Genomic DNA, 23,318 nt, shown 5'->3' on the forward strand with positions numbered 1-23,318 from the left:
TCTTAAACTTAAGGTCATTCTTAGCAGTGTTTAAAATATCTAGAAGTTTGAAACTTATTTTGACACTTTTTGTTACAGAAATATAATATGTAGTGTGTGTTTTAAACGTATTCATTTACAAATTATATATAGTTATTGCTATTATATCATTAAACATGTGTATTTTAATACATTTAATGGAATGAGAACACAAGTATCATCACAAACCAGAAACGATGTTGTCAGTAAATAAATTTTATAGAAATAAAACAACGAGATGTGGTGTGATTGCAAATGAGGCAACTACTCACCACAGACCAAATGACGTAGGTCACTGAGATTATCGCTACTATTAATAAACTACCATCCAGCACCAAATTTTCGAGATACAAATATTTTTTTCATGACAAAATACAAATATTGACAAAGTAACTTAATTGGGACAGGCACATGCACATATGGCGAGGACGACTTATATAGATCGCCAATAGAATAACAAAAGTTATACTAAATTACAAAATCATTATAAATGAATATAAGTAGTTACAAAATTAATGATAATGACTGTATAATACAACATGTTAGTTCAAACGCATATGCTTGAACCGACAGGTCTCATTATTAGTTGTAGTCTGTACCTAAAAAGTATAAATGATTGTCTATATCACTTTGTTTGTTGATAAGTTGAGAGAATAAATTGTTGACAATTGTCATGTTTTAGCGATCAGTTTTTTTTCATGATAGATCAACATCAATAGGTTTCTTGATTGGTTTGGAAGAAGACATGACGTTGACATAAGTCATACTTCAGTGGTAAATTTTAAGCTTGCGAGGTGTAGACTATTCCTTTATAAGTTTACAGGATAGGTCAACATTATTTTGGTTTGTAGTTTTCATGTGATAAGGAAACCTGAGATCATCTGAAATATGTCATATAACCTTGACAATATTAATATCAGGAGAAAATTCAAATATCTAAATAGGAGAGAAATTTTAGTATCTCCAATAATTTTAAAGGAACTGGCATATATTTCATATTTCATATTTCATATATTTTATTTTAAGAATTTCAAATATATCTTTATTTGGTATCAGTTCTCCAAAACAATTTATATATAAAACTATAAATAGTAGTATTAATTATGACACAATCTCAATTAAAAACAAAAACTGTTTTTTTCCACAAAAAAAGAAAATGACGAAAAATGTATTTTCCAAATACTGAAAAAAAAATGCAAGCATGAGATCTTTAAATCAGAGAAAAATCAAACCTAAAATATATTTCTAACTGCAGTGGCGGATTCAAGGAGTGTAAACGTAGTGCATATCCTTAAAATCAGACGTTATATCGTGTTTCCCATGCAATCGTTGAAATAATCATCTTGCTACTCTTAAATATTTTTAATCATTTTGTCCATGTGTAGATCTGAAATATTTTTCTTTGTTTGTACTTTTTTTTGTTGCCAAAATGTGATTGATATCGACATTGAAGGACAAACACTCAAATACGCAAGTGGTCAACTGATGATTTCAATCATGTTGACTTTTTTCTTGATTTGTAACCATTTGTAATAAATGTCTAGGATAAAATTTTAAGTTTGATATACCAACACAAAAAAAACGACAATAATACGGGGAATGCATATTTCAAAGAAAAAAGGTAATGTTTATGATTTATTTGTTAAGTCCACGATAAATTCTTTCTTTTGTTATGTTTTCAATTCTTCCTAATAAACTAATGACTTAAACACGTGAAATTTGTAGAATGATTTATTTTACTTTCGTTTTGGGCTTGGGCATAATCCATAATTATCTTCATTTATGTTATGTCCCAATTCTAGGACAAGTTATTTTTTTCGTTAATAATATGTTCATTTGTACACGAAATTCGATCTGTATAGTACCATCAATAATTGGAACTACATATATACACGTTTACGGAATCATTCATTTAGCAGGTAAAGGAAATGGAACTTTATCTATATATTTTCCATAATCTTTTATAAAAGTTTAAGGCCCGGTTTTAATCATTCTAAATATTTGACCCTGTACTATTCACAAGCTCCAATCATTCAAATTCATTTCATTTTGGATATCAAAAACTGTGGAGGTGTAATACCACCAAATCATGGTACGTCACATCTGGTTGTATACGAAAGTAGGTCTAAAAAAATTCCCTTGAATTTGACAGTTGTAGGTAATTAATCCTACATTTTATTGCAGTAAAAACATTTCTGTGTCATAAACATATGTCTTGGGTATTTCAAAATTGAGGTTACATGGTGACTAAACCTTGTACACAGATAAAATAAGGGGAGACATTTGATTGGCTAACTTCCAATGATGGTTATTTTCTTATATGCAATGAAATGTTATGTCAATTTTTTTCTATAGTACTGGACAGGATAAAACTTTACTCATGCCAAGTATTTCTTTATTTGAAACATAGATAAATTCTGCACATTTTTTTGAAAAGTGCAAATTTAACAAAGACTAATAGGGAAAAATCAATGGTGGTATTACACCTGGAATGAGATAAATGAGAATTATTTCGATAGATTGATTATTGATATTAATTAACTCCATTTTCAGTACTCATGGCTATATTATGAAACCTGTTTAAATTGATGTAGAACACCAGATAGCCTCAGGCAACTCTCTTCGACAGGCGAACTAAATTAAGCTGCCAAGTTTGATGTTGGGAGCTGATAGAGGTGCTGTTGTTTTAAACTTTAAAATCAGCTATTGTTATTTGCAGTGTGTGTGTGAAATGGCAACAACTACTGAGACTTGTGGTGTTTGTGAACTCCGTCATATCACCAAACCACCCATAATCTGGTGTTCAGATGATGAGGGACCATGTACAGAATGGCAGGAGCATCACAGTTTGTCTAAAGAAACCAGAAACCATATAGTGATACCAATTACTGAATACACGAAATTACCAGCTGATGTAATAATGATTAGTCAAAACTGTAGTAAACACGACAAAAAGTATCAAACGTATTACCAGAAGCATGAATGCCCCTGATGCAACAAATATATCGTGGAAAGCCATACCGAATGTCGAGATTTCGTCGAATTAGATGACGTCATTCACAATGATAGTACCGACCGTTCAAACAAGACCCATTGAAAATATAACGTCAACGAAACAAAAGACCATCAATAATCAATGACACTCAATCTACGGATTTTGCATGCTGTCAGATGGTAGATTTGCATTTACTTACTACTATAATTGTAAGGTAACTGTATTTAACGTGAACGGATTAAAGGATTTTGAAGTGTAATGTATTTGATATAGTGAACATCAGTGAAAGCAATGCATTGACTGTTACATCTGGTAGTTCAGAAGAGGTGTATAACCATTATCGACTTTGAGAAAAAACAAATCAATAAACAATTTTACTCGGTTCGTATAATTATGGAGTAGCATTGAAAGGTAATCGATTGATTTATTCCGGTTACGACAAAGGAATACGAATGATCGACCATAACGACGAATCTATTAGTGGCATAGTCCGAGACAAAATACCCCCTCAATCTTACATTGCAACATGTTTTAACATGATATATCATAATCATACAAACAACCTACAAAACACTATCACATGTTATAATCTACAATGGGAAATACAATGAAGATTCCAAAATAAAAGCGTTCTGAAGAATCCTCGAGGTATAGATGTCGATGGTGATGGTAATGTATACGTGATGAGGTACAGTTGAAACAATGTTGTAGTTATCTCTCCTGATGTACAACGACATAGAGAGGTATTGACAACAGATGATGGTCTCAGTAACCCTATGTCACTTCATTATAGTGGATCAAAGAATCAGTTGCTAGTCGCGAACGTCTGTAACATATGGCTCGGTTATTTGATGTTGTTTAAACTAGTTTTCGGTTAAAACTTTTGTAACTTAGGACCTTCAGTGCAATGTTGGTAATACCTAGATATTTAAAACCTATGTTTTTACTTTCTGACAGAAATATAGTATGAAGTGCGTGTTTTAAATATATTAATTCACCAAATAAATAAAGTTATTGTTCTTGTATTATTAAACTTGTGTATTCTTATAAATTTGATGGAATGAGAGCATTATCACGAACCGATTGTACCAGTAAATAATTTTAATAGAAATAAAACAATGAAATGAGGTGTGATTGTAAATTAGGTACTTATTCACCTTATACCAAATGACATTAGTTTTAAGCAGCTGTAGATCACTGTGATTATTGGAACTTGTAGTAAACTATCATCCAGCACCCAATGTTCTAGATACAAATACTTTTCATGACAAAATACAACTATTGATAAACTACCTGACTTGGGACAGGCACACACACAATGTGGCGAAGTTAGACGAGTATGAATCGTCAATGTAACAATAGTAGGTTCATGTAATGATAAAACTGTTAAATACGAAAAGTTAGAAATTGATGATATAACGGCTGTATAACCATAATCATACAACATGCAATAAATAGTAAAAAACGAAGTACAATAAAGCATTATGCGTTATCAAGAATGCTAATAGTTACTGATAGCAGGTGGAATAGCATTACCTGCTAATAAGAGACCATGAATTTTTACACTCTCATATGCGTTGCTAAACTTGAGAGTAAATTTCATTAAATAGCTATTAAAAATGTGAACTGAATCAATATAAGTTATAAACTTGACATAAAGGATCATTACATGTAGGTTATGTTAATTTCATAACAATTGGTTAACAATTATCATGGCTGCTTATACTGAAAAGAACAAAATAGGAATGAAATACAAATAGTTGCCTCATATGTTGGGAACTATTGTAAACAACACGTTGCATATTTATACCGCTTACTTTCAGAGTATGTTGACAAAGACGCAGGAGACACAAACTGAGATGGATGATGCTTCAATGTGGTAGTCTTGTTTCTCGTGGAACGCTATAGATAATTTAATTGATGAATCCAAATTTTTAAATCAATATTCAACTTTCCTATCAATCTTACTGTTCAAGATCTAAAAAATTATCTAATCTAACACTAAATTTCCGATTTTCGGGAAACGACGTTTTCAATAGGACAATTTTCCAATCATCGGATGCGAATTCACAATTAAAATAATGCTGATTTATTTCGGCATTTCGATATGTCTTTGCAAAATTCTTCTTTTTGAAATTCGTCATTAAAAGATTTATTTTACAAACATTTCGGTTTTAATTGTTTTATTCGAGAAAAGAGAACTTGCATGCTTGATTTTTTTCTTTAAAGAAAGTTAACACGATTTTATACAGAGACACAGCTCAATGAGAATAATAAAATAGAAATACCTGCTACAGTTATTTCAAATATAATTTAAAATATTTCATTTTACTAAAAAGCAATGTGCCTGAATAAATGAAATTAAACAAAAGTATAATTATATATCACAGAAGCCAATTTAGTAGTAGCGGAAATGGCTTTTTAATATGCAGCGGTATTTGTTATCTTATACGTTTTTGTGTACAGCTTACCATTATACATTTCTTGAATGTAATACAATCAAAGAGCAAGTGAGTCACTCAATAAGGTGAAATTCAGAGAGAAAAAAAGACAAGTTAAACTCAGACATGAAAATCAAACATCACGTTAACGGGAATTTCACACTGAAAACTTAATCATGTTAATAACACGAGAAAACGTACAGTGAGTATAAACAGGATGTAGTACATTCTGTATTCTGGAAGTGTAAAAGATATCAGCTGTTTGTATGTTTTAAATCTTAATTCTATAACACTTTTGTTTGCCAAGATTATGGTTTGCAATGCATATAAACAAAATAGTAATCTAAAATAAAACAACACCAGCAAAATAATATAGGTTATAACACGAATTAATTGTTATATTACTAATGCTTCGATACAAATACCTGTTATGGTTCAGACATAACTCTTAAAAACATGTACAATTCAATAGGATTAAAACAAAATGCAAAAATGCTGTAAAAAATATTAAAAGTATATAATATAGACTCTTTGATATCAAATTTTCAATAGGATTTGAATACTCAAAGATTTTGACCATATGCATACAACAAATACAGGTGTTATTGGTCATATTCAAAACAGCTGATTTCCAATTTGAATTGAAAGCTTGTAGAAAATGATGAAAATTGTATTCACAAAATGCTGAAAAATATGCATGCATTAGATTTTCACACCATAGAGAAATCAAACCAGATATATGTATTTCTAAATGCAGTGGCGGTTCCAAAGACTATAGACGATGTCCATTCCTTTTAAATAAGACGTGATATGAAGTTCCCATAAAAATGATTAAAAATTCATGTTGCTACGGTTGCCAAAATTTCTACAATTTAGGCCATTTACGCCCCTATTTTTCTTAATCTCCTTTTTAACTATTTATCTTTATTGACTAATTTTCAAAGAAAAAGCTATAAAACCTAGTTGAAAATTGTCTTTATATGTCTTTAACTTTGTTTTTTTTCCTTTTTCTTTAAATAGAATACTAACTTTCTTGAGGCTAAAAACATCTTCTTGTTCCTCATGATTTCTTCTTGTCACTTTATTAGGGAGACCGGATTCGTTTGTAGAGGTTGTCTTGTCAATATTTGTTGCTGTTTAATTTTTTTTTGGTCTACTAGTTTTAGATTTGGGCAACAGAAAACTACTAAAAAGAATAAAAAAATTCCGAAGCAATAACCCCCTAATGGGAATGTCCAATTTTTCTGAAAATTTCAACGTTGATTATATTAACTTGCTACCAGATCATTTACATTTTATCGTTTAAAAATTCTTAGTTAAAAAGATAAAAGAAAATCGGTACGGTTTTCACAGACAAAGTTTCCGATTTGCTTATCTTGTAAAAATAAAATAAATAAGAGGAAGAAAAAAATAATAAAAAAAGTCGAAAGAAAAATAGATAATTTATGTCCACAAAGATTAATTTCCAACACAACCCTATCATTATTTTTAAGATGTATTTGAAGTTTAAAATTCGCGGCTTTGTTCACTTTCTGAAACAGTCACATGATTCACGACCTCCCAGGTAAACCAGACGGGAATGCATATTTCAAAGTAAAAGGTAATATTTAGGATCTATATAATATTTCCGATAAATTATTTCGTTTGTTTATTTTGTCAATTCTTCCTAATCAAATAATGACTTAAATTGTTACGTGAAATGTGAATAATGATTTATTTAACTTTCGTTTTGGACTTGAACATAATCCATATTTATCTTAATTTATGTTATGTCCCAATTCTAAGGCAAGTTCTTGATTTCGTCCATAATATCTTCATTTTTACACGAAATTTGTATCTGTATAGCATCATACCAATCATTTGAACTACATTATACACACGTTTACGAAATCATTCAAATAGCAGGTTCAAGAAATGGAACTTTGTCTTGTTTATATATATATATCATTGATTAATATCAGAACACAGGTAAAGTTTCCCATATATTCACAATAAATGTGAACCCACAAAAAAACTCAAAATCACGTAAATATGATTATTTTTTTAAAAATTCTTTTGTACAATTATTTTTGTAATTTTTTCAAAAAATTATATCCGTTAGAAGTCAAGAACCATAACTCTCTCTTTATTGTGTACAAATACAACAAATACATACACTAGTCAACAAAAGAAACGATACAAGGCAATGTATTTTTTTATAAATTATGAAATTGGATACACTATACCAAGGTAAATTGGTCCAATATTTTATTGTTATTTTTTCTCTTCAAAACCTTGATTTAGGGAAAAAACGCTAACGAATTTTGGATTTTTTATTATTTCAAAAACATATTTTCAACAAAAATTTCAAAAATTAGAAAAAATAGAATTAACATATTTTCGAGTGAAACATCGTCGTCCTAAAATTGTGATACGGAATCATTCAATTAGCAGGTTCAGGGAATTGACTCGGGAATTGAACTTTATCTTGTATATGTATCATTGATTTATATCAAAACACAAGTAAATGATCCTACATATTTACACCAACTGTAAAACAAAAACAAAAACACGTAAATATAATCAATTAACATATTCTTTTGTTTCAATTTTTTTAATTGTTTTAACATCTAATAGCTTTAAAAAATGCAAAGAACAGTAACTCTCTATCTTTATTGTGTACTAATACAACGAGTACATATATATATATATAAGCGTGAATAATATACAAATACAAATAAATATTTTTATTGGCACAAACTCATTAACAATAAATGGTTAAGACCTATGGCATTATATACAACCATAATAATTGACATGGTAGAATGAAAGGTTCCATGATAACTTATCATGCTAAATTATGAAAAGTTACAAAATGATCGATGTATCATATAAGTTCACTATTTCTTATATTTAGACACTCTGATCTGAAAGAGGAAGACAGTCTAAGTAATAATGCTGAGCTATTATTGACCAATAGAGATATTTTTTCATCAACAGTAATGTTACATAAAATATAACAACTAATTTTATAACACTCATTAGTGTGTTAAAGTTACATTCTTAGGCACTTAAATAACTTAATTTAGTAACTGTATCAATTTATTTACAAACTGATCCACGCCTAGATAGCTTGAATGTTGATTGTTGCTATTTTTAGACATTATATATATATAGTATCAATACAGATTGTAGTTTATTCTCCTTTTTGTAATAAAACAAAAACGAAAATAAGAGATTTTAATGCATAAACATAATGCTCAATTAATTCATTCATCTATTTGTCTACATTACCAGGATTTCATCATTATATTTATTTATATTAGATTAACAATGCATATACATATATAATTAAACGCACTCTTTCAATCAAATACTCTTTCAATCAAATAATCGATGAAAATAGCTTTTTGTTTTAGACTAAAATCAAGACACAATACGCAAAATAACTTTTGAAACCCATCAATACTGAACTTTATAGCAAATCTGAACTAAATCTTTAAACGGAATATCTTAGGAAACTAGGTTTTTGATTTTGGGATGTAGGGTGGGCGGGGTTGCGGCCGCAAACAGTGTCCGTTTAATAACATGAAAACGATTTTTTTTTTTGAAATTTTGAAATTTATGTTGTTTCCTGTGACTAATGAAGGTCAAGTTTAGTTTTCACCATATTAACTTTTCTCATTGTTGAGTTACAGCCCTTTCCCAATTTTCTTTTATGAATTACTCAACTTCTGTACAAAGGGAAATAACTAAAAAAATTCGAAAGATATTGTGTTAATGTAAATTCTTTGGTAAATTGTTTGAAGAATTTTGTGTTAGATTTGTTTGTTATTCTGAACAAATTAATTTTCTGAATACTATATAAATAACAACAATTGATGACATGAACACCTTTGATAAGATAATAATATATTTAAGTTAAAGGATATATTTGATTACATTACACTGTGTAGATAAAGTTGTTGACGTGATAGATAAGTTGCAGATCTATATTAGTTTGTGACAAATGAAATATTTGAAACTATTAAATATAATGGATAATAATATGAAAATTGATATACATTGTGTAACATTTTATCTAACTTTAGAAAAATATATTTGCTTTATTATCTAAAATTAATTTCTGTTCAAGTGGAAATAACTCAAATTTATTCCACGAGTTAGTAATCATAATATAAGTTTTTGCATTATGGTCAATTAATTAAAGTCGTTTGTTGTCAAAATTAATTGTGTAAGTCATGTGTGTAATGAGGGTATATGGCATAGTTAATATGTGATAGTTTATCTTGGTTTTGAATGTTAATGTTCAATGTTTACATGATTCTGTTTGGGGTTCAGATTTGCAAATATAAATTTCATTATTTATTAGATAATAATTTATCTAAATATCCAATCACAATCCAAAATATGAGCTGAAATGTTGTATCCATACTTGCACAACTGGGTTAGACCTCTACAGGGAAATCGAGTTTGCTGTCACTCGACAGACTCTTGTTATATATATTTCAATAATTTTTACTAAAACGTTTAACCACTGTGTCTAAACCACACCGACAAAAAATGTTTGGACCCGATGGCATCTAATATCCGGCACGGTGACGGAACATTTATAGACATAGACAATGTAGGTTTCTGTTTATTTATTTGCTAATTTATGATATCGAAAAAATGTATACATATATAACTATTTTCTATTGTGAGGTGTACTATTTTCTACAACAGTTCTATATTAAAGGAGAAATAAGTAAAAATGCATGTCAAAATGACGAATTGAGTGAATCTTGTCTCGAATTTGTTTAATATCTCGTTGAATTGGTCACATTGTACATTAAGAAAGGTATGAAAAGAAAGATATTGACACAGAGATTGCAAAACTAGCCACTTTGAGCACCTTGAAACTTGTATTTCTGTGTTTGGAATGAAAGAAATGGGTCATGTCAAAATGAAAGAGGCCGGTTTGGTCAATGTGTACAACCGGTTTTGTCCTAGATTTCTCAAGGTAGAACCCGGTTTTGTCAAAGAAAACAATGCATAATGTATAACAAAATTGAACTTCGGCGTTTTAAAGGAGTCTGGTGGCTCCTTGGAAAACGATTTCTTTGAGAGGACAACTTATTGATTGTAAGAATCTGTAAACACTTGAATTCCTAATTAAACATTTTTATTGGAACTATAAAAAAAAGAAAAATATTTGCCTTCTATCAAAAAAATATCTTAACTGCCAAATTTATAGAAATGAAGGTTATAACGCAAATTGATATTTAAGTTCTCTATACGTGTTTATATGAAACATGTGAACTAAAGTGATCAAATTTGAAATTACAGTTTACGGTCTTAACAATTTAACACGCACATTTGATATGTGAATTTCTTGCACAACAGGATGATTATAGTTATATGTAATCCAATCTAATCGCGCAAATGTAGAACAAATTCGTGCTCGTTACTCCCCGCTACCAAGGGGCGTAATCTTTCTTATGGTCGTTTAAAACAAGGACTGTCTATGCTAGAAAGTCTAGAAAGTCCCTGTTTAAAATAGATCTTCTTAAGGGTAAGTGTTTATTATAAGACATGATAGGAAGACAAATGTATTTGAGATTTTACATGTTTTATGCTAATACAAAATCGTAAAAAAAAAAGCTTTGATTTTTTAAGGCTTTCACAGGTGGGGTTTAAAAATTCACATTGATATTTTAGAATCATCGAAATACGAGACCAATGGATGCAAATTCGTGGTAGCTTGAACTATTTTGTATGAGGCTTCATATGTCAGAAGTGAGAAGGCCTGGCTGCAACAAACCTAGCACACAGATCTTTTATTTTACTATGCTTCTATCTGTCATATGACCATTGCCCTTGACCTTATTTTCATAGTTTAGCGATTTCCTATCAAAATGAATAGCTGTGAATGTCACACTGATAAGGGGCAACCATTTAACTTCAAAGGGGAAAGGGGCGTGGTTAATGTTTTTTTTCGTTAGAACATAAATCACAAACAGATTTATTAAGTTTCTTCGACGCTATCAATCAGATTCTTTCTTTAATATAAAACATTATTAGTTAAAGGGGAAATCTGCTTGACCAGAATATTTTTTGTTCATCAAATTGTGGATCGGAATATTTTTTTTTAGAAAAAAAAAAAAAAAAAAAACCCTCCTGGAATTTAAATGGTCGTTCCCTAATGGTTGATATCCATGATCAAGGTTAATAATTCGTGTTCAATATAAAGAAACAAGTAGATGTGATATGTTTGGAAATGAGAAAACTCTCCACAACAGACCAAATAACACAGAAATCTACAGCTACGCGTCACCATACGGCCTTTAACAATGCGGAAAACATATTCAGCAATAAAAGGGCCCGAAATCACAAATATGAAACAATTCAAACAAGAAAAACAAATATGTAACACAAGTCCGTATCTCTAGTACCATAACTAATTGGTCAACCTTGTTTGCTCATATGACCAGAGGACTATTATATGACCTTGAACTTATTTTATTGGTTAATTAGTAAAGGTTAAGTTTTTATTTGTTTGGTTGGTTTTAATGATTGTAATGTGTTGATGTCCGTCTGGTAGGTTTCATTACACCTTGACTTTTTTATGGTTCCATGAACAATGTTAAGTTTATGTGATCCTTTTATAACAGCGAAAGACCGTGAGGGCATTCCGGTGTATTGCAATGTCCTACATTTCCATCACGTTATTTTCGTTTTGGATTTTTAACCGATCTATAAACATGATGAATACGTATACATCATCAAATGCAAGCTAACTTTCCTTATCGCCTGTTATAAATTCATTTCTTCAATGAATACTCATCAAATACTTTTTTAAAGAAGATAAAATATTAATATTAAATTTTTTTGTTATATGTTTAAACACTAGGCGGGAGAACGTTTGCAATCTCTTGCAATTTATACGTTTTATTGATACTCACGAACAACTTAAACTTAAGTTAAAAAATTATATGTGGTAAGTTTCGACATTGTAAATGGAAATTCATTTGATTAAGTGATAAAGTGTGTAATAAATGCGTTTTGAGACAAAATTCTGTACATTTTCACGAAGCATGCTGTTTTGGTTTATTACCACGTGTTCAGATATATTGTCAACTTTTGCTACACAAATTTTATACCTGAAAATATATTAAATCTAGCTATTCATGATCATATGTATCTTTTTACATCATTTAAAAATTTGCTGTTTTTAGCATTAATATATTTGTTAATTTCGTATGTGTTAAAAAATTCATTTCTAAAAACTGCATAAGCGTCTATGCCTTTTTGTTTATAATTTGATATATGAGTACTTTTATGAACTGAATATATTAAGACAGTTAGAAAGAGATTTATATCATTATACATAGGATCATGTATTTTATAGCCCAATACTAAGGTTTTAAAATTAAAAATATGTGACCCAATTTTGATTTTGCTTACAAGTACATATATTTTCTTCCAAAATTCATGAAAGAATTAACATTTGAGAAAAAAGTGTTCGTAATCTTCAGTCAAGTTACACAAGTCACACATACTTGTTTCTTGTATGTGCCATTGTAGTAATAATTGTTTACATGGGAGGATGTATTGGAGTAATTTCCATCTTAACATTTTATATTTGTTATTTATTAAATAGGTAAAAGTAAATTGAAGCACATTATTTATTGGAGTGATTGATTCTAGATTGAAGATGTTTTTTCATTTGGAAAATCCTAGTGGTCTCTCATCATTTTTGTTATTTAAATGGTTATATATATCTTTGGATGACATATTTTCAATTAATTTTGATTTTTTGTTAACAGTCAAGGACAAGTTTAATTTTGTTTTTATAGAAGTTTTCAAAGATTTTTCAGATTTTAATGTACTAACCCATTCTTTTGGAATACAATTTTTCAATTTTAAAAGTTCGGAGATCCAATTAGTTTTTGAGGTTAGTTTCTCCAATATAACTTTTTGTGATATGTGACCTTTTTGATCAATTATATCGTTAATGAAAATAATACCATCTTTTATCCAATTCAGGTAAACTAAACATTTTCCTTTAAATTTTATGTTTTTATTACTCCACAACATTTGCTGCCTACTATTTCTAAAATTTATCATAGGTGTATTACTTGATAGTGTATTATTTGGTTCATACCAGCTCTTTAACATGTTCAAGTAAAATGAGGGTAGTATATTACTTAAATAAGGTAATGATTTTATGTTGTCAGGCATCATATGAAATATAAGGTTGTTTTTACCAAATTTATTGAAATAATATGTTGGAATGACTTTCCAATTAGCAAATTATTTTGCGGTTAATCGTTTAACCCATGAAATTTGTAATGCATTCAAAAAGTAATCAATGTCTGTCATTTTTAGACCTCCATTTGTGTAATCTTTGGTAAGTGTTGAACGTTTTACCTTTTCTTGTTTATTATTCCATATAAAATTGTATATGAGTTTTTTAAAATCTTTTATGTACATTTGGGGTATTGAAACAACCGAAGCTAAAAAAAGTAAGATTAGGTAAAATAAGCGACTTAACAACTGTTATTCGACCTATCATTGTTAAATTTCTTTTTTCCCAATCAAGTATTAATTTTTTTGACTGTTTCATTGTTTTTTCAATATTTAATTTGTCACATTCACTTTTATTTAATCCAAAGTAAACACCTAAACTTTTAATTGGTTCCTTGCTCCAGTGTATATTTTCAATTTTTTCTTTACAATGTTTAAGTCTACCCAGCCATATACCTTCTGTTTTAGATTTATTCAGTTTTAAACCAGAAAGCGTTCCAAATATTTCTATTAGGTTCAATGCTTGGTGAATTTCATTTTTAGAATTGAGAAAGAGGGTTGTATCATCAGCTAATTGGGAAATTTTTAGACTATGTGTTTTTTCATCAAGTTTAATTTGAAATCCTTTAATGTTAGAATCTTGTCTTACTCTACAGGCCAAGATTTCAACTGCTATTACAAAAATAAGAGAACTTAACGGACATCCTTGTTTTATACCACGGTGAAGTCTATAGGTTTCTGAGATCCAGCCGTTATTAGATAGGCATCCTTTAGTATCATTATATAAAGTTTTTACCCATTTTAAGAAGGAAGGTGGCACTCCAAATTTTGATAGGGATTCATACATGAAGGGCCATTCTAAAGAATCAAAGGCTTTGGAAAAGTCTATGAACAATAAGATTCCTTCTATATTAAATTTTTCTGAGTAGTCTATTATATCTTGAATCTGGCGAATATTAAAACCTATGTACCGATTTTTAATATATCCATTCTGATCACTATGTATAATTTTGGACAACACTAGCTTTAATCGCTGCGCTAAGGCATAGGCCATAAGCTTAGTATCTACATTTAATAAAGTGATTGGCCTATAGTTGTCTAATGATAATGGATAATTTTTTTTATATAATAAGGAAATAACACCTATTTTTTGCGGGAAAATACGAATGTCTACTCAAAGCCATTCTATTAGAAAAATCGAATTATTACAGAAGAGTGACATGTCCACCCTGCACTTGCACTGCACTATTATAAATATAGTAGAATAGAATGATGAATAAATGCATGAAAATTATATATATTTGTAACTGTAATATACAAGTATTAATAAAATATATAACGGACAACAAAGCAGAGTTTACTGATTTTCACTCAATTTGTCATTTTGACATGCATTTTTACTTATTTCTCCGTTAATATTGAACTGTTGTAGAAAATATTACACCTCACAATAGAAAATAGTTATATATAAAATTGAGAATGGAAACGGGGAATGTGCCAAAGAGACAACAACCCGACCATAGAGCAGACAACAGCAGAAGGTCACCAACAGGTCTTCAATGCAACGCCATACTAAACTCCAAATTGTACACAAGAAACTCAAAATTAAAATAATGTATACATGTTCTTCGATATCATAAAAATAGCAAATAAATAAACAGAAACCTACATTTTCTATTCTATTAATGTTCCGTCACCGTGCCGGATATTAGATACATTCGAGTCCAAATATTTTTTGTCGGTGTGGTTGAGACACAGAATTAACACCCGATTTTGATCAATTCTTTTTATTTGACAACAAATATTTGACACTATACTCTACACAAGAATCTGTCATTCAAATTCATTTTCATTTGGATTTCAAGAACTGTAGACTGAGATAAATGATAATTATGTCGATGGATTGTTTATTGATATTAAACCGCATTTTCAGTACTCATTACTGTATAATGAAACCTGTTTAAACTGATGTAGAAAACCAGAGTGCCTGAGTCAATACACTTCAACAGGATAAATTAAATAAGCTACCAGGTTTTATGTTAGGGGGTTGATGAAGGTGCTGTTGTTTTAAACTTTTTAATCCGCTATTGTTATTTGCAGTGTGTGTGAAATGGCAACAGCTTCTATGAGCTGTGGTGTTTGTGAACTCCGTCACATCACCAAACCATCCATAGTCTGGTGTTCAGAATGTGACGAGGGACTATGTGCAGAATGCCAGGAGCATCACAGTTTGTCAAAAGGAACCAGAAACCATAAAGTGATTACAATTACTGAATACACGAAATTACCAGCTGATGTACTAATGATTAGTCAAAACTGTAGTAAACACGTTAAAAAGTATCAATTTTATTGCCAGAAGCATGAATGCCCCTGCTGCAGCAAATGTATCGTGGAAATCCATAAAGAATGCAAAGATTTCGTCGAATTAGATGACGTCATTCACAATGTCAAAACCTCCAATGCCGTTTGCGAAATAGAGGAAACATTATTTGAAGTTGCAGAAAATCTACAGAAGATTCGTCAGCATCAACAGGACAACCTGGCGACATTAGAAGAAAGTAGAAAGGAAATAGAAAAAGAAATAAAGATGACCAGAATAAAGATCAACAACCATCTTGACAAACTACAAGAGGATTTAATTAAACAACTGTATGCAGTAGAAGAAAACGAAAAGTCGAAAATTGGTCAGTTATTGTCATCATTAGAAAATAATGAAAAGGATATAGCAGAATGCAAGAGAAATATTATGAATATTAAACAACATGCAACAGACCTTCAAGTCTTTCTTTCAATAAAGCAAATAGAAGAGGACGTCTATAGCAAAAATAAATTCCTACAGTCGCTTGAAGAAGACAAGATTTTCACCAAAACTTCTCTTTCATATAAGATCAACACCTCTATCCAGAATATCATGTCCGATATCATAAGTTTTGGAGATGTGCGTATTGAAGCTAAATCTTGCGATATAGTTATTAAATGGAAAAAGGCTAAACAAGCTCAAATGATGGTACAAACCGTTCAATCAAGACCCATCGAAAATATAACGTTAACGAAACAAAATACCATCAACGTTCAAGGAAACGCAATCTACGGATGTTGCATGTTTCCGGATGGTAGAATGGCATTTACTTACAACTCGGGTTCTAAGGTAATTGTGTTTAACATGAAAGGATTAAAAGACTTTGAGGTGAAGATGCCGGTTTACCCGTTTGATTTAGTGTTTATCAGTGAGGACAATGCATTGGCTGTCACATCTGGTCGTTCAAGGAAGAAGTGTATTACTATTGTAGACCTGAAGAGGAAACAAATCAAGAAAACAATTTCACTAGATTCCGAAAGTTATGGCATTGCATTCAAAGATAATCGATTGATTTATTCCGGTTATGAGAAAGGAATACGAATGATCAGTCTACACGACGAGTCCATAAGTAACATAGTCCGAGACACAGTGCCACGTCACTGTTACATTGCAACATTTAGGAACAATATATATCATACAAACAACATGCCACATGCTGTCACTTGTTATAACCTGCAAGGTGAAATACAATGGACATTCCAAAATCAAAATGTTTTGTTGTCTCCTTCAGGTATAGATGTAGATAATGATGGCAATGTGTACGTGGCGGGATACGGATCGAACAACGTAGTAGTTATCTCTCCTGATGGACAACGGCATAGAGAAGTGTTGACAGCAAGTGATGGTCTAAGTGATCTTGTCTCACTGCATTATAATGGACCAAACAATCAATTGCTTGTAGCGAACTACAGACACTCATCTCATTTGTTTAATGTTATTTGAAGAAGTGTACAGTTAAGCCTTCTCTCTCTCTATGCCATTCTGTCTTCATAATAACACGGTTAGGGAAACATATTTTGTAACGTTCTGACAGAAATATAATATGTAGTGTGTGTTAAAACAGAACTATTGATCAGTTATTGCTCAAATATATATAGTTATTAAGCTTTTAATATTTAGTTTATGTATTGGCATACTTATAACTAAATGATTTGGAATCACTGGTATTCGTTTAGATTAACAAAATTAATTTTCACATACTTACCCCTAATCACGATTTAAATTATCAAGAGTAAGAAACAGAAGTTGCTATTAAATACATTCAATGGAAATAAAACAATGCGATGTGGTATGACTGCAAATGAGACAACTCAGCAGACAATGTCAGATAGTTATCAAAATCAAAGGATTATAATTTGATACGCCAAACGCACATTTCGTCTACATAAGACTCTTCAGTGACGCTCAGATCAAAATAGTTATTAAGCCAAACACTTACAAAATTGAAAAGCATTAAATACCCAAAATTCCAAAAAGTTGTTCCAAATACGGCTCAGATAATCTATTCCTGGGATAAGAAAATCCTTAGTTTTTCAAAACATTCGAAGTTTTGTAACAAGAAATGTATAAAAAAAAATACTATAAATTGATATGTTCATGTCAACACCGAAGTGCTGACTACTAGGCTGGTGATACCCTCGGGGACGAAACTTCAACCAGCAGTGGAATCAACCCAGTGGTGTAAATAGTTATCGGTACCAGGATTATCATTTAATACGCGTGATTTAACCAATGAATTACCGCCAGCGCAAATGCTCCAGATAAAAAATATTATACATGACAAAATACAACCACTGAAAACTTCCTTACAAAAGACAGACACATGCATTTGTCGCGGCAAACACATCAAACAGCAATAGGCACATCGAATTATAAAATCAGTTAATATAGATAGTAACAAAATCTATGATAAAGGTTTATAAGACAACACGTACATGTAAGTGTAATAAATAGTCAAATAAAACACTACAACTTATCAAAAATACTGAAAGTTACTGTAACCATGTGTAATAGCATTACGTGCTTATATATACACCATGCAACTTTAAATAAATGCGTCTTTAGTCCTTTCTTGAATAGCTCAAGAGATTGTTCATTTCGAAAATTTGCTTAAAGGCCATTCCACAGAGTCCAGACCGCCGCATCGAACCTCTATTCACCATACATTTTGATCCTTGAATATTTTGCATCTCGATTAGGCACATTTTTTAATCGCAACGATTGTGCTGGTTTGTTTAAACGTATGAGTTCACTTAGATACAAAATAGCAAGCCAATGCGAGGTATTTGTAACGTTCGGAGGACGTGTTTTTCAACAGACTGTCGGCATCCCAATGGGAACAAACTGTGCCCCTCTACTTGCCGACTTGTTTATTTATTATTATGAGGTTGACTTCATGCAGGAACTTCTTAGGAAGAAAGATAAGAAGTTAGCAATATCCTTTAACTCTACTTTCCGCTATATAGATGACGTTCTTTCACTAAACAATTCAAAATTTGGTGACTATGTGGAACGCATCTATCCCATCGAATTGGAGATACAGGATACTACAGATACAGTTAAGTCGGCTTCATATCTTGACTTACATCTAGAAATTGACAATGAGGGTCGGTTGAAAACAAAACTTTACGACAAAAGAGATGATTTCAGCTTTCCAATTGTGAACTTTCCATTTCTAAGTAGCAACATTCCAGCAGCACCTGCATACGGGGTATATATCTCCCAATTGATTGGATATTCCCGTGCTTGCATTTCCTATCATGATTTTCTTGATAGAGGGTTACTGCTCACAAGGAAGCTATTAAACCAAGAGTTCCAAATGGTAAAGTTGAAATCATCCCTTCGTAAATTTTACGGACGCCATCACGAGTATGTTGACGGTTATGAAATAACCGTTTCACAAATGAGATCGGATATGTTCCTTACGTCGTAACTACGATCCCCTTCCCTTTCATGAATGTGACCTACCGAATTAGATTATTTACCAGATTTGTAATCACATAAGCAACACGACGGGTGCCACATGTGGAGCAGGATCTGCTTACCCTTCCGGAGCACCTGAGATCACCCCTAGTTTTTGGTTGGGTTCGTGTTGTTTATTCTTTAGTTTTCTATGTTGTGTCATGTGTACTATTGTTTTTCTGTTTGTCTTTTTCATTTTTAGCCATGGCGTTGTCAGTTTGTTTTAGATTTATGAGTTTGACTGTCCCTTTGGTATCTTTCGTCCCTCTTCTATTACAATTACACTGTTTCCTTGAACCCAGAATCCACCTCTGTGACGAATGATATCGCATCCGCTACTTTCTCCAACTACGTCAAGAATGTTAGTGACAAAGTATAAGCCTAAATGCCCAGTTACTGCTACACTGCAACATTTAGGAACACAATATATCACAAACAGACTTACAAGGACTATTGCATGTTATGATCTACAAGGTTAACTGAAATGGTCTTCCAAAATGAAAGCGTTCTGACGTTTTCTTGGGATATAGGCGAAGATGAGGATAGTAATATGAATCTAGCTGCCCTCAAATCGGACAATGGTGCTCCCTTAACGTAAGATGACAGCGAGTGTCCGTTTTCATAATCATACCTCACATCTTTAATGAACAATCATCATCTGCTTATACATGTAAAAACTTTCAAAAATATGGCTCGTTTGTTTAATTTACAGTTTAAATTATTGTCTATGTATGTCTGTGAAACGTTTTATAACTCGATTTCAGACACCTATATTGTTATTCATTTAATTTGTAGTGTGCATTCAATTATGTCAAAGTGCAACTGTCTACAATATGTCGATACCTGTATCTTGACATTGCACAATGTCATGATTTTCGCTGACTGTTTATGCCGTCTCTTCAATAAACCCATTTGATGTTGGATATATGTACTGATTGATAACTATTTTTAGAGGCATGTTTTTTTATTTATTGTTATTGGCTTTGACCTAGCGTTCAGTTACTTCGACAACTCTCAAATCTGTACTAAGTGTCTTTCTGTTGTTTGGATATGCAAATACCTGTCTATGTCTAATCTGTGTTTTTGTTACATGTATTTTTATTTGTATCCATCTGATATGTATTATTATCATTATTTTTACAAGGCATTCTTAAAACGCATTCTTAAAACGCATTATATAAAACTACCATTACTCTAAACGATTTACATGTTAAATATATACACAAATTCGTACATACACACAAATCGCAACGATCGTGATGTTTTGTTAAAATGTATGAGTTCACTTAGATACAAAATAGCACGCCAATGCGAGGCCTATTACAATTACACTGTTTCCTTGAACCCAGAATCCACCTCTGTGACGAATGACATCATATCTCCTTCTTTCTCCAATTACGTCAAGAATGTTAGTGACAAAGTATAAGACTAAATGCCCAGTAACTGCTACACTGCAACATGTAGAAACACAATATATCACAAACAGACTTACAAGGACTATTGCATGTTATGTACTACAAGGTTAACTGCAATAGTCTGCAAAGATTAAAGCGTTCTGAAGTATTCTCGGGATATTGACGAAGATGAGAATGATATAATGAACTAGTTTGTCTCAAGTCGGACAATGTTGCTTGATCCCTTAACTGAAAATGACAGCGAGTGTCGGTTTTTATAATCATATCTCACTTCTTTAGGGATCAATTTATCAGCTGCTAGTACATGTAATAACTTTCAAAAATATGGCTCGTTTGTTTAATTCAATTTAAAAAGCTTAACAGTTTTAATTAATTTCTATGTATGTCTGTGAACAGTTTTTATAACTGGATTCAGACACCTATATTGCCATTCATTTAATTTGTAGTGTGCATTCAATTATATCAAAGTGCAACAGTCTATAATCTATCGACACCTGTGTCTGGGCATTGCACAACGTCATGTTTGTCTCTGCCTGTCTTTACAATAAATCCATTGGATGTACTGATTGATAAGTTTTTCTTAGAGGCATGTTTTTTACTAGTTGTTATTGGATTTGACCTATCTGTCAGTAACTGCGAGAACTGTCAGATCTGTATTTATTGTCTGTTTGTTGTTTGGATATTCAAATAATTGTACACGTTCACTCTGTGTTTTTGTTACATGTATTTCTATTTGTATCCATCTGACATGTCTGGTGAGTAAATCATTTTCAACTGATTTTTATATGTCCCAAGTCATGTCATGAGCCTGTAATTCAGGAGTCGTCGTTTGTTGCTGTGTATCATATTTTTTTTCGTTCATTATCATATCGTTACATTTTTTTTTATCAATGTTGTATTGATATTGTGTCATAGACCAAACTTATTCGCTCAGTGTATATTTACCTGTTTCTCTTTATATGTCTTTTTGGTCGAGTTAAGCCATTTCAATTAATATTTTATTGTTTGTCTATTTACAGCCCTTGGATGGTGTAAACTTCCCAAAACAACGTGTATGGTGTAATTGTGTATGGCATACGGTGCTATGGTGTAAGGTGTATGGTGCTATGGTGTATGGTGTAAGGGGAATGGGGGAATGGTGTAATGGTGTATGAGGAATGGTGTGACTGTGTAACGTGCGATCGGGAATGGTGTGAATGATAGTGTACGACCTTTCATTGGTTGCAAACGAAGTTTTTTTTATTCCATTATTTCGGATTGTAAGCATAAACATAATATAACATCTTAATATTTAAAATTTAATTGCATTATGGGTAATTTCGGATCGTGTAGATAGAATGGGAAATGGTGTATGGTGTAAAGTGTAAGGTGTGTGGTGCAAAGGTGTAACGTGTATGGTGTAATGGTACAAGGTGTATGGTGTAATGGGTGTATGGTGTATGGTGTATGGTGTTAGTGGGAAGTTTACACCATCCAAGGACTGTATGTTGTAATACGAATGTATTACACTACCGTTTCAGGTTAGTATGATGATTGACGCCTGTTAAAACGTTTAAAACCGATGCATTTGGTTGCAGTGGTCCTAAGTCAGGTGCCTGTTGTTAAGTGGTTGTCGTTTGTTGGTGTGGTTCATAAGTATTTCTCTGTCTCGTTTTTTTTTTTTAAATTAAACCGTCGGTTTTCCTGTTTGAATTGTTTTACACTAGTCAGTTTGTGCCCAAAACAGCTTTTTGTTTGGTATGAGCAAAGGCTCCGTGTTGAAGTCCGTTTTAACCCATGATTGGATAGAAAAATACGCAGGCAGGTTAATGCAGTTTAAAAAAATTTAGCAATGATTTTCGGTGTTTGCATCGCAATCTAAATCTGACGTCATTTTCCTAACTATTCGACACGTGATTGGCTAGAACGTTTCGTCGACGTCAAATTTGAGCTTGTCACCAACAGCTGATCGGGCACCTTGTTATGATAGAAGTCAGTGTCTTCAGTTCGACAACAACACGTTAATATAGATGTGGGTTGCTTATCTTTTGAGGTACGTTAGTTTTAAATTATTTTAGCCTTCTTCAGAGGATCTTGGATATTCATTTCATTCACGATTATGAATGTAGTCGGAAGAGAAAGCTGCATGTTTACTTAAAAAATGTGGTTATTTACAAGTTTCGCTGTCAACATGATGTGAGCAGTCTGTTGAAACTTCCTTTGAATTAATTTTTCACGTTAACACTATTTTACTTGCTTATAAACAATCCAATCTTTATTGACTATTGACTTTATAAATATAATTTCACGTCGACAGTTTGCAGACTGACCAGGGATGCATTCATGCGGGTCAAATGTTTAATTTGGGATCTCAGTGGTCA

The 23,318-nt window shown here is 31.5% G+C and overlaps 1 long non-coding RNA gene across 1 annotated transcript; it reads left to right on the top strand.

Moving 5' to 3' along the window:
• Positions 1–6,994: 6,994 nt before the first annotated feature.
• Positions 6,995–17,743, top strand: LOC143083473 (uncharacterized). The gene is made up of 2 exons (XR_012980724.1): positions 6,995–7,054; positions 15,823–17,743. It is a non-coding gene; the product is annotated as an uncharacterized LOC143083473 (long non-coding RNA).
• The last annotated feature ends 5,575 nt before the right edge of the window (positions 17,744–23,318 follow it).

This window comes from Mytilus galloprovincialis, chromosome 7 (genome assembly GCF_965363235.1).
Source record: "Mytilus galloprovincialis chromosome 7, xbMytGall1.hap1.1, whole genome shotgun sequence".
In the NCBI taxonomy this organism is placed as follows: Eukaryota; Metazoa; Mollusca; class Bivalvia; order Mytilida; family Mytilidae; genus Mytilus; species Mytilus galloprovincialis.